This window comes from Manis javanica, chromosome 12 (assembly GCF_040802235.1).
Source record: "Manis javanica isolate MJ-LG chromosome 12, MJ_LKY, whole genome shotgun sequence".
Classification (NCBI taxonomy): Eukaryota; Metazoa; Chordata; class Mammalia; order Pholidota; family Manidae; genus Manis; species Manis javanica.
This window is the reverse complement of record NC_133167.1, coordinates 104,246,329-104,261,598: the sequence shown is the minus strand read 5'-3', so window position 1 is coordinate 104,261,598 and position 15,270 is coordinate 104,246,329. Positions and strand designations below refer to the sequence as shown.

The 15,270-nt window shown below is 37.7% G+C and overlaps 1 protein-coding gene across 2 annotated transcripts in view; it reads left to right on the top strand.

Moving 5' to 3' along the window:
* Positions 1-15,270, top strand: part of TENM3 (teneurin transmembrane protein 3) — a 2,338,142-nt gene that overhangs the window by 370,588 nt on the left and 1,952,284 nt on the right. The gene's annotated exons all lie outside the window — the stretch shown is intronic.

Below are 15,270 nucleotides of genomic sequence, written 5' to 3'. Positions count from 1 at the left end.
AGTCTTACCAATACCTTTTCAATACATACTTGTTTTTCAAGAGGACACTTCTGAGGGCTGGGTGAGCACACACTCCATGTCTTGGTTTAATAATTTCAACCTATCCTTTTTTCATGAGAGAGTTGTTTTTAATGGATTACCAATACTATATTTTAGAATATATATATTTCTAGAATATATACATAATTATTAGGAAGATTTTCTGGGTAACTAGGTTCAGATTGATTTTTTTTTTTAAGAAATAACATTTACAGAAATTTCTTGCTAATACAACAATTCTAGCAGTTAAAGTAAACCTTGATCCATAGGTGTTTGTAACGTTTCCTAAGAGACACAATGGGATACATTTGAGTTTTAAAATGTGTGTATATACATATACATGTGTATTTATATATACACATTTTCACCAAGCCCTGGTAGAGATGGCTTGGTGAGAGACCTTGAGGTCTCTCACCAAGCCATGGTAAGAGACAGGATGGGATACATTTTAATTTTAAAAGGAGTGTGTGTGTGTGTGTGTGTGTGTGTGTGTGTGTGTGTATATATATATATATATATATATATATATATATATATATATATGTATGTATGTATGTATATACACGCCCTGGTACAGAAGTCTATTTTATTATATGCATTCTCTATCCATTTATTTTAACTCTTCATTTATGGCATAAATATATATTTTATGAGTTCAGAAGATGTGCATTCTAAATTTTTCCGTTGCCTTTATGTATGTGTACGGCCGTTAGACCCCGTAAGCCGGCGGAGTACAGCGAGAGCGTGTTGTCTTCCTTTGTACATATTCAGAGAGCCCTTCCTTCCAGCAACATTCATTCCACAGGAGGCTTAAAAGCTTTTGTGTTTTCTAAACTGTTGTTCACTGCTCAATTTCTTAAGTTGGAAATGGAAATAAAAACAAGAGCTATTTTTATTCACACAAAGCCTTTTTTCTTTCTTTCAGTGTTCTTGGCATACAGTAAAATAAATGCTTGAGAATACAAAGCCAATAATTCTAATATAAACTAAAAATCAGGTTGGATTTACAAATGAGGATATAGGATAATGAGGAGGTTGATAATTAAATGTTAAAGTTTAGGTGAAGATAGTGCCTTCAAGTTTTGCAACTGTTTTATTCAGCAGAATCTCATTTGAACCTCTTAAAGTTGTGTCTAATGGGTCGTTTAGTGTTTATCCTTATTTTTCAGAGGAGGAAGTTGAGGTTCAAGGTCATTTGGTTTGCTCAAACTTAAAAAGTGAAAAGGCTTATTCCAGCCCAGGTCTTCTGACATACTGTCCTGTTCTCTTTCACTTTTTCTCATGGTTAACAAGTATTATGGACTTTTTCACCTCCCGTCCTTGTTTTCTAATGTATCAGGCTCATTGACGGCAACTTTGAGAAATAAAAGATGATAAAATGTGAAGATACATGCTCCAGCTTCCCATAAGTACCAAAGCTTTAGCATATAATTAATGTAGGTATTTCTCTGGGATTTTTCTGGAACTATATTTAAAAGATGCTTTCTAATTTAATTTTGGTTCAACCTGAAAATGAGTTATTATATATCCCTGAGTCAGTTTTTGCATGTACAAAAAATATTTGTTTTTATCTTGTCAATACAAAAAAACATGTAGTCTCTCATGCCCTAATTCTTCCTCACTTATAAATTGGTCATAATACCTATATTAAGGAGTAAATGCAATCTTGTAATATAGACTCACAATATTTGACAAATAATGTTCAATACACTTCTTAAAAAGTATAATGACTATAGCTGTAAATGATGGCGCCTAGCAGAAGAGTCAAGCACCAATAAATACCTTACATGGTGATTCCCAATAGATGTATCTTTTAATCTTTACGTACTGTTTTGTATTTGATGTGTTGCTCTGCATTCCATTCAAATCAGCTTAACATTAACGTAAATTAACAATCAGACTCCATATAAACCACACACAATTCATCTCTGACTACATAAACCGAACTACTCAAAAGTTTATATTCTGCGGAAGTGAGTTCACCCCATGAGAGGGCATGCTCTTTGATATTCTGGTAATCTTTTATCAAGTTATTTTCATAGGTTTTATATTTTAAGATGATATCAGTTAACATTGTTAATATCTAAAAATCAGTAAACTCAATTTTGTATCAGAAGATGATCATAAAATTGACATTAAATTACTTTGTACTTGAAATTTTATAATATTTTACCCACATTAAATAATTCATACTAATAAAATGAATATTCTTGGAAGAATGAAGTTTTTACAACTAATTGCTGATTCAACTATATTCTTGATAATATCTTCTTCAGCTCAAAATGCCATTCATTCCTAATTAACTTTGTCTCTTTGTCACTAAGTATAACCACTGTGACTTGAGAAAACATGTTTAATTTTTGATAAGTTAAAAAATGCTAAGGTGGGGACTTTTCTAAATGATCAGGATCTTTCTATACACTATTCTTTATAAAAGAAGTAAAATTATGCATACCTCTCTAATTACATTTACTTTGCAGCTAATAGTGTAAGTTAGCTTATGCTTATACAATAAGAGCTAATAGTTTGACCTGTTTGCTGCTCAGAAAAACACTTAAACACTTAAATAAAAATTGGTCCAGGAATTTGACACAGTGAAATGTCCACGTCTATCACTAAGTTTTGTGTTTACTTTTCTTTCAAATACAGTCATTCAGAAATGGAGGTTACCTGTTCAACTGGGTTTACCCAGATATTCCTTTCCACCCACCTCTTTGTAATGTCTGATATTTCTGTAGTGGGAACTCTGAAATGGAATTGTTCTTAAATTTCTTTTTTTTTCCCTGGAGTCATATGTGGCACACATTTTTAATGTCACCTGTCTTAATATATAACAATATTGAAGAGCAGACTCTTTTATGCACTGATTTGTGCTAGCAACTATGTTTTCCAAAGAGTTTGTAGAGCAAGGACAGTGTGTCTGTATAAATGTGCCTACGTCCAGGAACCTGTGAGAAGACAAGTTATCACTTCATTTTATGCAACATAATTGTGTCTTCCAAACACAGCATCTAAAACTTCAGCATCCATAATTTATTGCTGATTGTATAGGCTGCCATACCATTATTGATTATTCTCTTTTCTGAATGTGTAGTAGCTGAAAGTAATCTGTTGGATTTTTGGTTTGTGTGTTGTTTTCAATGAGAAGTTCAATTTTAATAGGCCATTAAAATAGGTAACAGAGACTACATTCAAGTCTTTCCATGTAATTCATGCCTGTGTTATACTACGTGTAAAATAGGGCTGTTTCCTCAGTTTTCCTCAAACTGTTTGCTCTGAAGTCTGTAGCCCTCATGAATGGCCAAGAGTCAGACACGGCTTGGCTCAGACTGGTGTTCATGCCTCCTGCTGTATGCGTTCTTTTCATTCTTGCTATTTACGTTCTTTCTGGCTTTACATCTCCATCTGTCTCCAGGAGTTTTGCTCTCTTGAGTTATGCAGCTCTCAGCTTGTGCTTCAATTAACTTTTCAGTGGACCCCCCAGCAGCTTCCATTGTTTCCTGCTGGCGCACCCCATTTTCCTGCTGCCCTGAATCAATATGCTTGGCTTGACTCCCCCCGGTTCTGCCCTTCCCTTTATCAGTAGTCAGATGGTTGAAACTGTCAGCACACTGTGGACTTCCTGCTGATTTCATCACTAATTCCCTACTGATCTCTTGTCGTGCTTTTGTTTTCAACCCGATTCTGTCTCTTAAGATGCTGACATTATTTGGTAAGATCCAGTGGTTGGAGAAAAGTTTACCCAAAAATTCTTGATCTAGAATCTCTTCCCTTACTTTTTATATTAGAATTCACCAAAAGTGAAGTGTAGTTCCTCCTGTGTCTGCTGGGGAAAATACACTTTCATTTGACAGGGTGCTTATATAAATACACACTATGTCTAGTTGCTGTGATGTAGGCTCTGCAGTTCCCAAATATTCCCCCAGTGACTCGTTAGGCAGCCATCTCCTTTCACGGGCTTTGCTGTGATACCGTGAGGGTGCTTATTTCAAAGAGAATTGACGTTGCCTGGTATTTACATTTTAAGAAGAATGAGCATGGCTGTTCTGTGCTGGACCTAGCAGTCTTCTGCAGCCTTGCATCTTCATTGCTTAAGGTCCTATTCTCAGGACTGGTGTTCAGTTTAGATCTAAGGTAGATTCTTACTGACTGATTTGTGTTTTTCACTTGCATATTACATAAGAATTATGAGAAACTTTTCCAGGACTCCTGTCTCCCTAGAGGCCAATAGTAAGTATCGTATCAACTCTTCATGTGATTTCCTGGTATTCACACAAAACTTACATACAAAGCCTGAAAACTTTCTAAAGAAAACTACTTCTTTCAGTCTCCAAAGAAAATAATTTATTTAAAATCTTAACTTAGAAAATAGTCTACCGTATAGTATGCAAAGTGAAATAAGTCAGGCGGAGAAAGACAAATACTATATGATTTCACTTTTATGTGGAAGCTGAAAACAAAATGATCAACATAGCAAAAGACAAACACTGAGAAGTGACAGGTGGTTACCAGGGGGGAGGGGTTGAGGTGGGTGTGTGGGGAGGTGAGGGGGTAAAGGGGTACAAAAATTCTCAATCATTGTATAAGTTGGTCACAGGGATGGTAGTCCAGCCTGGGGAATATAGCCAATGATTCTGTAACATCTTCCTATGTTGACAGACAGTAAGTATGCTAGTTGGGGTGAGGATTTAAGAATATGGGTAACTCTGGAACCACTGTGTTATACAGTGGAAACCAATATAAGCTTGTACATTAACTATACTTCAATAAAAAGAACATATGTCTAAACCATAAACAAGAATGTCACCATGAGTACAGGTGAAACATTACCCCATTAGCCAAAAAAAACTCTACCTGAAACTTAGAGATTATAAATGTACTCATTACTTACAAGTTTTGGCCTGATGCACTAATGTATGTAATGCAAAATAAATGTCACCATTCCAAATAGTAGAATGTAACTGTAGGAGTTTCGGCAATATAGAATTCAAGTATAATAGTAAGAAGATGGACTTCTGAAATAGTTTTATGTTTCAGTGTAGCCTTCTGATGTTTCAGCAGCGTAATCTCAAACTAGATTATGATATGTGGTAGAGAGCAGATCAATGATTTTCAAAGGTTTTGTTTATTTGTTTTTAATAGCACAACTTGAAAAACTTCATGTCTGATCCCAATGTATTTGCTTAACAAGCATAGTCAGAACTACCCTGGTCAGACTGGAAGTGGGGGTCTAAGGGTTCTGAAGGTTTTTCTTCTCCCACAGACTGTCTCAGAGAAACTCTTCATTTTCTTCATGCCTCTTTGGAACACAGTTTGAGAGTGGTGGGACTAGATAACAGCTGATGGTGTAAACTCTTGCATGCAGCAAGTCCTTGGTTCCTGTGTCTCAGATATGCCTCTGTCTCAGACTAAGGACCATCATTTGAGGGCCCGCCTCTCCCCTTCTGCTCTGAAGGAGGGAACAGTGATGCCAGAAGCCCAGGGCTCCTCCTGCCTCCCGCCAGGGACTCTGTCTCGCCCCACAGGAGCTTTGGCGAGCCCAAGACCAGGTGTAGCCTGCGCTTAGCGCTGTGCGCATCAGCCACCCCGCAGGCCCTTGAGCCCCTGCGAGCCACTCCTCTTCGCCCCAGCAGTCTTCCAGGCCTGTCTCCTGCCCTCATCTCTCCCTCCCTCCCTCCCCAAATGCCCGAGCCCTCCCAACCATGTCTCTGGAATCCTTTCATTAACACCAACTCCCTTGCCCTCTCCTCTTCTTTGAATAACTACATAGCAAGTATAATTTCTGCCAATTCTCATGCAGCTGAAGGTATAATTTTTCATACTTTAAAATCACAACCAAGGCTTAAATCACTCCTCGTCTCTGGGAGACCTACATTTTCTGTGTTTTTTTCAATCTCTTATCCTCCTAAATAACTACCTTATGTGTACAAAAAAAAAAAATCTACCGTCTCCTTTCCCGTCTTCACTGTCCACTGAGGACCTGGTTCCTGTGCAACCGAGAGCAGCAGCAATTAGAGAAGAGTGGAATTGCACCTTTCCATCCCCGCCTGCCCTAACTTCTCTCATTGTGTGTAGCACACACTTGCCCGAGAACACGAGACTCCGACGTCCAGTTGCACGCGATGTCTAACAGGCACCTCCCGTGTAACACATGGAAGCCGAGTTCCTGACGCCTGCCTCTGCCCGCCCCGAGCCTCACCGACCTCCTCCCCCCTGGAGAGATGCGGCATCGGGCTCAGGCCCGGACCCTTGCGGCGCTCGGCTCCTCCTCCTCTGATGCCCCGTATCCAACTCAGCCGCAGGTCCTGTTTGCTTGCACTTCAGATATGCAGAATCCTACCAGTTTTCCCCACATCCACCAAAATTACCTAGCCCAACCCACCAAAAATGTTTACCCTGGTTGTTTCAACACTCTTTAACTAGCCTCTGGTCCCCCTTGTGCAACTACAGTGAAGGCTTATTCCACCAGCCAGCCATGCCTGTAGCATTTGAATTAAGAATTAATACATCTCTGGTTAGAAAATATATACATTTCAATGGCTTCCAATTTCATTCAAAATAAAAGGTAAAATCGTAATGAGCTGTCTGAATGACCATAAAATTTAATCATTCAAACTATGGCTCTCTTCAAAGCAGAGAGGCCACTCTTAATAATCACTCGCAGACATGCATAAACACAGTCCCAGACAAAGGAAGCGTCTCCTACCTCCTTCCTATAACCCCCTATCCCCTTCCTCCTTCCCTCTGGCACATGCCTCTTGCTTGCTTTCTGCACCCCTGAGCCTCCAAGAAGCACTGTCCTGCTTCAGGGTCATTTGTTCCTGCAGATTCTCCGTCATCTACCTGCCCAGGTCATTCCTGCATTGCCATTGTTTCTGCTCAGATGTCACTTGACCAGAAATGCTGTCCTGGGTACCTTACCTGAACAGCGTATTTCCCCTACACTTGGTATGTTCTTGCTCCTTTATCCTCCTTTGTTCTTTTTCCCCATACCTTTTATCACCATCTGATAATTGTCATGGATCCCTTCAGCATTGCCTGTCTTGCCCACTCGAATGTAAGTTAGAAAAGTAAAGGACCTTTTTGTGTTTCGCTTCCTTCTGTGTTACAAGCCCAGAGTAGTTCCTGAAACAGAAGGTGCTCAATTAAAATTGACAAATTAATGAATACGAAATGTCGGCTTCGTACTGTATTGGTTCTGATCTCCTAACTTGTCTGGCATTGATTAGACCATATAAAGTAAGCTTGTAATGCACAAATTCATGTAATGTTCACTCAGATACAAAAGCTAATATGGAAGATTTTGTCTTCCTTTGTTCATATACACACAGGTACAGATGTGCACACATACATATCCTCTGAAATCTTATAAATCATACCCTTAACTAGTATTAAAATAACTAGGCTTGTACTCCACATTAGTATTTTCTATTGTGCATTTACAAAACCTCAAACCAGTATCATTTTCTTTCTCTCTCTTGTTCTATAAATTGAACATACCCATTTTATATGTACTCACTTCCTCATTAGGAATGTCAGTTTTAGTTCAGGCTGATTATTTCCTGTGAAAAATGGAATTAGAGCAAGAGAACAATGGTTTCTACAGATTGAGGGAAAAAAAAGAGGTCTGATTTCAAAGAAAACCTATTCCATTTCATGTCCCAACTCACGATCTCAAAGCAGTAATTTTGTTAGCTCATTACGGACACTCTTTCAGGATCTTACATTCCAGAAGATACTCCATCTTGGATATAATCAGGCAGCTGTATTTGTTGCTTGCATTGTTTCATCATCATTCCCAGCTACTTGTTAAAGGGAACTTAGCTCCATCTTTCTGAAGGATTTTATTAGTCTCCCCTTCTACCTTATATAATCAACTCACCTTTTATGACACACTGTCCAGTTTTGTCCATTTGAAGTCTAGTGTTGATTAGTTCTTTACAGATCAATTTGTTGCCATAAATCCATTAATATTTAGCTTTATCAAAAGCATAATCTTCTGGACTATGTATCTAACCTTGTATTTCATTAACATTAACAAGAAGGTTACCAGGATACTTCAGAACTTTTGGTTTGGAACAGTGGAAGACATTTTTTGAAATACTTTAATGTCCTGCTGACTCTGGTTTGTTTTTCTGGTAGTAGCATGAGCTATTCCATCCCTCTGAGCAATTGAATTGCTGCTAGATTCAGTGTTTGTTTTATCTGAGGAGGAAATAGTTGGCCAGATTTGACACTCTGCAGTACAGTATACAAAGTTAAACCATGATAACTAAAAAAATAATTAGCAAGGATTTCTAAGTTCATGAATAGAGTTAATGGTAATATAGACATTTGTAAACCTTGTGCCAATTATTTTCAATTAAATACTTCTAATTGATGGAAAGGAAGTGGGTATATATGTAAAACTAAGTTGTTATTCATTAATTAAATGGGAACGAACATGTAAGGACATAAAATATTTAGAACTAAGATAATATTACCTTCGTATCTATAATTGCTTTGTCTGGATTGTTTTATGGTAAAAATGTATTATTTTATTACATAACTTTTTTTCTCTTCTCTGGCAATACATAGCAACAGATTGTCAGTCACCACATCCGTGTAATTGATTCTACCTCCTAAACATCTGTTGATTTCGTCGAGTGGTTGTGAATTCTATGTTGTATTGCAGCATCCTCCTCAAGACACCCAGTTTGTAATCACGACGCTCCCTAGCCCCGCCTCCCTACTCTAGGCGGGTGTATCTTTCCGTAACACAAAATAATGTTACTATTCTACTTGAGATCTTCATTTAGCCTCCTATTGTTTTCAGGGTAGAATTTAAGTTCCTTCTCCCTAGTCCCTGTCTTCATATCTTATGTCTGCTTAGTAGGCACTGATGTTCCAGCCAACTGTGGGGCTCCTAGTTCGACAAAGAGTCCCCCCTTCTCCCTCCTCCTGAGCTCTCTGCCCAAGGAATACCCCGCCGTGTCCACCCACCCTACTTCCTCTCCTTCGGATCAGCTCGGGCTCTTCTCTCTACTACGAACCCATAATTTATCCTTAACTTTTCTAAGTTAAGCAGCCAATCTAGACGTACCATCTGAGTTAAGCAGCCAATCTAGACGTACCATCTGAGTTAAGCGGCCAATCTAGACGTACCATATGCCAGCAGCATATCCCTACATGGGTCATGGTCCTTGGTGTTCTTTTGTGTCTATGCGTTAATCTGTGAGCTTTTTGAGAACCCGGGCTGCTTCATCTTCTCTGCATTAATTGTTTATTTGACTGTTGGCTACCAAGAACTTGCTCAATAAATGGGGAAAAAATAATAGTGAAAAAGATGATGAAAGAGGAACAGGTGGTAAGAGGATGTTGAATGAAGTGGTGTCCTCTGTGGTGCTGTTAGAGAGTCTTGGCAAACTCAGATCACTGGGCAGCAAAGAATCCAGGCAAACAGTTTCCAGAAAATAGAGGCGGAAGTTATGTGAAATCATGTTCTACCAATAGGAAGAACATGTATCTACCTACAGTATCTTCAGATGGACTAAAACAGCATTTTAACCTCCCAAGAGAATATAGCAGTTCTAGACAACTCTTTTATGGTGAGAAACACTTTGAAAAGTTTGGTAGCAGTATCTTTAAACCCAATAACTTGATTTAAAAAAATAAGTATTACTATCCTATTACATATATTCATATGTAAACATATGGAAAACAAGCATTATCAAAGTGAAAATAATTACTGTTCTGTTGTGGTATGGATTAAGTGTATCACCCAAAGATTTGAAATCTTTATTAAAACACTTTTTACCTATGGAAGTAAGTCAGCTATTTTACCTATATGAAGAGACAGGCTAAATACAATCTATTTTTGTTGTTGTTGTTTTGGTTTAGCAGTTTGTCATGATTTGCCAATAATTCAATTAATGTGTCTTTATTTTAGAAAACCTGTTTATATTTTTACTTCTTCTTGAAGGGTATTGCCTATGGTGGGGGGGGAGGATGCGGTATCACAGCACTAAGTTCGCTTCCCAAACACTTTAATCAAATAATCCTCAGTTTGGTCTAAGTGTTCCCTTTTATTTACTTTGTGAAGGAGTGTTGCCAACGGTTCTGTATTATCTGGCTTTATATGCATGGAGGACTCCATCTAACTCATTCTCATTTCTGGTCTGACTCATGAAGAAGAGAAGCTTCCTTTATAGATGTGAAAGGTGACCATTTTCCTGTAGCCTACTATGCCACCTGGAAAGCTTTTCCTCCAGAAAATACCAGGCAAGATGTTTGTAAAGAAAATGAGTGGCAGGCTTACCCTGTATGCAGACAAACCTACAGAGCTATGTGCCTATCAGATATTACAGGAAACAATTTGTACAGTTTCAGTCATATTGTTGACTGCTTCTGCTCAACTTGAGGCGGTTGAACTATACAACATATACTGACATGATGCTGAGAAACAAATTACACACTGTATTTGAAATGTGTGTTATACCAAACTGGTAAACAGAAGCCTGTCCTTATTACCAAAATGTCTAATATATCCTTTTAGAAGTGGTGATATCCCAGGGGACAAGTACTTTGAAAAATATGAACCCCTAGGAGCACACTTTACACCATAAAGCTCTTATCTGTCAATATCATGCACGGTAAATGTGTTAAAAAAGAGCATAATGGTATGCTATTGTTATCGCTGAGACATCAGTCTTCTTTATGTTTGCATCAGGGACTTTTTAAGGTGCAGAATATTTTGCCCACTAAATGTCTCTATGAGACAGGATTGTCAACTCAGCTGTAAACAGAGGGCATTCTTCCTAGAAAATCTCTGAAATTGGCTTTATAAATATAAACAGCAGAAAGGCTTCTCAATTCTTACTTTTACTTGATAATTGTTTAAGGGGGTTTGAAAGCAACTCTAAAAATAAGTATAATTTTAAAATCTTGAAAGACTTACCTTAATATTATTTTTTCTTCCATTTTTATTAAAGACTGAATATATACCAGGCATTGGCCATAAAAAAACAAACAGGAATTTCTTGCACCCAGTGTATTCACTATATATAAAGCACATATTGAGGATTACTCTAAAACATTTATATTTTTTGGGGGGGGAGGTTGGATTTTCTTTTCCCCTGGGATTAAGGAGAAGACTCTTGTTCTAGGTTTAAAATGGAAGAGTTGTTTTCTATGGCTTTGTTTTTTCTAGATATAGAACTCAAAAAAAGATACTTTGGAATTTTGATCAGATTGTTGAGAGAAATATAGGATAAGACTTTATAATGATCTGCCTGTGGGACAATAGTAACTAAATGAAGAAGGTCAGTAACATCAAAATGTTGTGTGAGCCCATTACTCCCACCCCGTCCCTAACACCTCACTGACACGTTGGGTGCTGATTGCTTTCGCCACAGGAACCACCAAATATGTTCTTTACATTTCACTGCCATTTAACTCAGTGCAACAGCATGGCTGAGCAGAACTCATTGCCTAACCATAAGTGGCGCTGGTTAATTTGCTTTTTAAAAAAGCAAAGAAAAAAAAAAACACCATTGACTATGATGCATTTCAGTAACCAAAGCATGAGAACCTGCATTATATTGTTCAAGACAAAGAAAAACAGTCAAAATGCTGTAAAGCCTCTCAGGAACAATATTGTCATCCATTTGTGAGTTCTTAGTGGTCCATGTCAAATGTGGAAATCTTGCTGTTCTGGCCCAGATTAAAATGAAACCTTTAAAACACTTTTAAAAAGTTACTCTAAAGGTAATACTTCTAATAGCTTATCTCACAGAAGAAAAAAATAATAGTATTTTGGAACATTGAAATGAAGACAAAAATACTGCATTATTTTAGTGCTCTCTGTATAATTTTCCGATGTTGGTCTCTTCAGAATAATTTAGACCCCTTATGTAAAATACCGTCATTACAGCTGAGTAGTGACCTTTAAAAAATGAAAAACTCATCTTCAAAGAAAGGAGGTATATCAAAATCATATTGAAAAATACTTCAATGTAAGAACTATTGTCTTTTGTGCTCAGTTGTCCAAGACTTCCGTGCTGAATGACCTTGTTAAAGAACAATAAAGGTTTTAGGATTTCCCTAATTCCTTATATTTATGAGTGAGTTGTTTTTTTAATACATAAGTATCACAATATAACCCTTGTTTGATTTAACTTGTTGATAATATTATAGTTTTTATGCAAGAAGTTCTAATTTCTTAAGACATTGTGTTGTCAAGAAAGCAACCGGCAATAGAAACTGAACCGGACCAAGCAGCAGTGATGTCAAGGCTGCCAGCCCTCGCCCCATTTCCTCTTCCGGCCCCAACACTCATTGAGGCTGTGAGAAGGACCAGGAGGGGCGTGGTCACAATCCTGGGCCAGGGAGACCTTCCTGACTCCCACTCCACGGACGGGGAGGCCGAGCGAGGGGTTTGAGAACAGAGCAGTGAGCCCTCTCCCCTGTTAGGTCGCCCGTGCCCCAGGCCAGGGCCCTGGGAACCAAGGGGAGGGCATGGGGTTTATGCTGAAGTTGAGACTGAGTCTTGGGGCTGGTTTTAATGATTTAAAGTGACCTCAGGTATCTACCTAGCAATTCATGTTTAAAGTGAATTGAGACCCCTCCACCTGTTACACTTTTATTCCTTGATGCAAAGTGGAAATTCCACATAAAATTCAAACTTCTTCTCAAAAATTGTCTACCAATGGAGCATTTATGAGCCAAGAAGAATATTTGAGTGGTAATACAGTATTCTGTTTTCAATAATTACAAATTATAACATTTTTAACCAATTATGTGCCAGGTACTACCTAATTCTTTCAGTGAGTGGTTGTGAACGACTTAGGCACGTGACACTGAATTCCCCAATTTATGGATGATAAAGTTGAGGCTTGGAAAAGTTACATCATTTGCTCAAGGTTGCAGAAATACATGAGCAGGCCTGAAAACAGGCTGTCCTATTCTAGGTGCCTCTGGTTAAATACACACTCTAGTGCACTTAACCAGTACACGGACACCACTGGAGGAAGTACTCTGGAAATGTATAAGGTTTCTACATGTTAAAATTTTTTTAACAGCTAAGTAATGACCTTTTAAAATGTATGTTTGTATTTTATTCTTAAGTGCCTTGTTTCCTATGTCCATTTCATATTTCTTGATCTTAATAATAGAAAAACGTATTCACTATATTTCCCTTTTGAAACTAAGGGTGGCCATAAATAATTCAATGCAAATTCTTAATTAAGATATAATTACATGTAATGAAAATACTAAGGTATAGAAATAATGGTAGTCTAGCAAAAGGAGGGATTTTTTTTTTTTTTTTTTTTTTGCACAAGAAGACTAGGAGTTGTCTTTCAGCAGGTAAGGAGAGGGCTACTCTCTTTACAGCCGCCGCCCCGCCTCCCCCCGCCTGCTGCAGACTGCAGTTTCTGCCTCTCACATGGCTTATTCTTACTAAATTATTGCAGGGTATTTATTATTACGAACACCGGCAGTATTTTGACTTGGAACCATAATGCAAACCCACATTTGGCGCAGTATATTCAAGCATCACTTTGAACTTGGAAAATTATGACTTTAATTAAAGATTCAGCATAAAGCCAGCAAGATAATAAATCTGAAATTGATTCTTCAGTGTGGGTCACGTTCTTATGACCTCAGCGGTCCCATCACCTCTCTGTGCTGTTAATGCCATTGCATGCTTCTCCCTGTCCCCCACTCTTAGCCCTTCACCTTGAGCAGTTTTCTTTCCTGTTCTGCTCTCATTTTGTTAAATAGCTCAAAAGTCTTTAGAACCATAGACACATATATCTAAGCTCTAAGAAACTGGTCTATGGAACCATATTAGGGCAATATACGTAGTCATTCAGATTCAAGTGAAAGGAAAGACTGAATTCCAGCTGAATAGCTTTTACATTTACTATAACATCTTTCTAAAATATTATTCAGTATAATCTATTTTTTGTTTAGTAACTTCATTTTAAGCCCAAGTGGAGATGAGTTAAAAACAGATTTTAACTTTGCAATTAAAATTGAGCTTGAAATCCTCATTTTATGCTTTGAATTTCCATTTTGTCATGTGGCCTTCTTGTATGGTGTATTAACTAATGATGGATTCTTCAGCTCTTGGGATACCTTTGTGTTATGTTTTTCCTGTTTCCATTTTCTAGCTCTCCCTGTGACAGTAGTGACCTTTCCATTAATGCAAAAAGAAATAAGACTTAAAGATGTGAGTAAATGCATTTGTGCAGATTGGAAAAAGTGAATAGAAATTAGGTGGAAAGAAATAACGGATTCATTCTCCTGCAATAACACATCACAATTTGAGGAAGTTAATAAAGAGGGAATGGAACTAATAAGTCAGAATCAAAAAGAAAGCCTTGTGAGTTTATATCTAGAGCTGGGCTTGTCATTTCTTAAAATACCGCAACTTGGTACAAGGGAGATCTCAGCACCATGGATGCTTTTACACTTATGATCCGTGCTTCACTAACCTGGCATGACAGGACGTGGAGGGCAGAGGCTGCCATATTCACTTCCTTTGAAAAGGACACCCTCCCAAATGTCAGTCTTACCTCTTACTCTGAAAACCTTACACTTGTTCCCCAAGTTACGTTTAAGCCCAACATTGATACATTTTGAGTTGACCTCCAGAAGTCAAAATAACATATTCTGTGTGCACATGTTTAAAAAATAAAAAGTTGAATCTGTTCAGCTAGTATCTTGAGCTGGATATTTTCTGCAATATAATTGGCCTTCTAAATTTTCCTTGTAGTAATAAGTGTGGGCAATCAAGTCTGAAACACATCTAGGCAGTGCTGTGTGCATTTGTAAGATGGCCTACAGAGACCAAAGGTAATTAGTACTGGAATAGAAGAATTGTTAGATACTCACATTTAAAAGAAAGATTATGATCCTCTACACTTTGAAATGATTTGACAAAGAATACGTGTTACATTGTAGAAAACAGACAGTATCTAAGTAAATACATTAAAGCAACTTAAGATGCATTAATTGAAGTCTATTTCCTCACTAAAATTATTTCCTCCAGTTCAAATGCTGCAGCTAAATCCCACACTTTGTTTCTCTGACTTAGATGAAGTGTAAGCTCATGATGCATTTTCTTTCCCCTCAAGTCACTCTGTTCTAAGCAGCTCATCATTTCTACCATTTGCTATAGAGGAAATGTGCCACATGGTTGCATTACAGGGAAAATAATGTGTATAACTTGATTATAATTTACTCTGA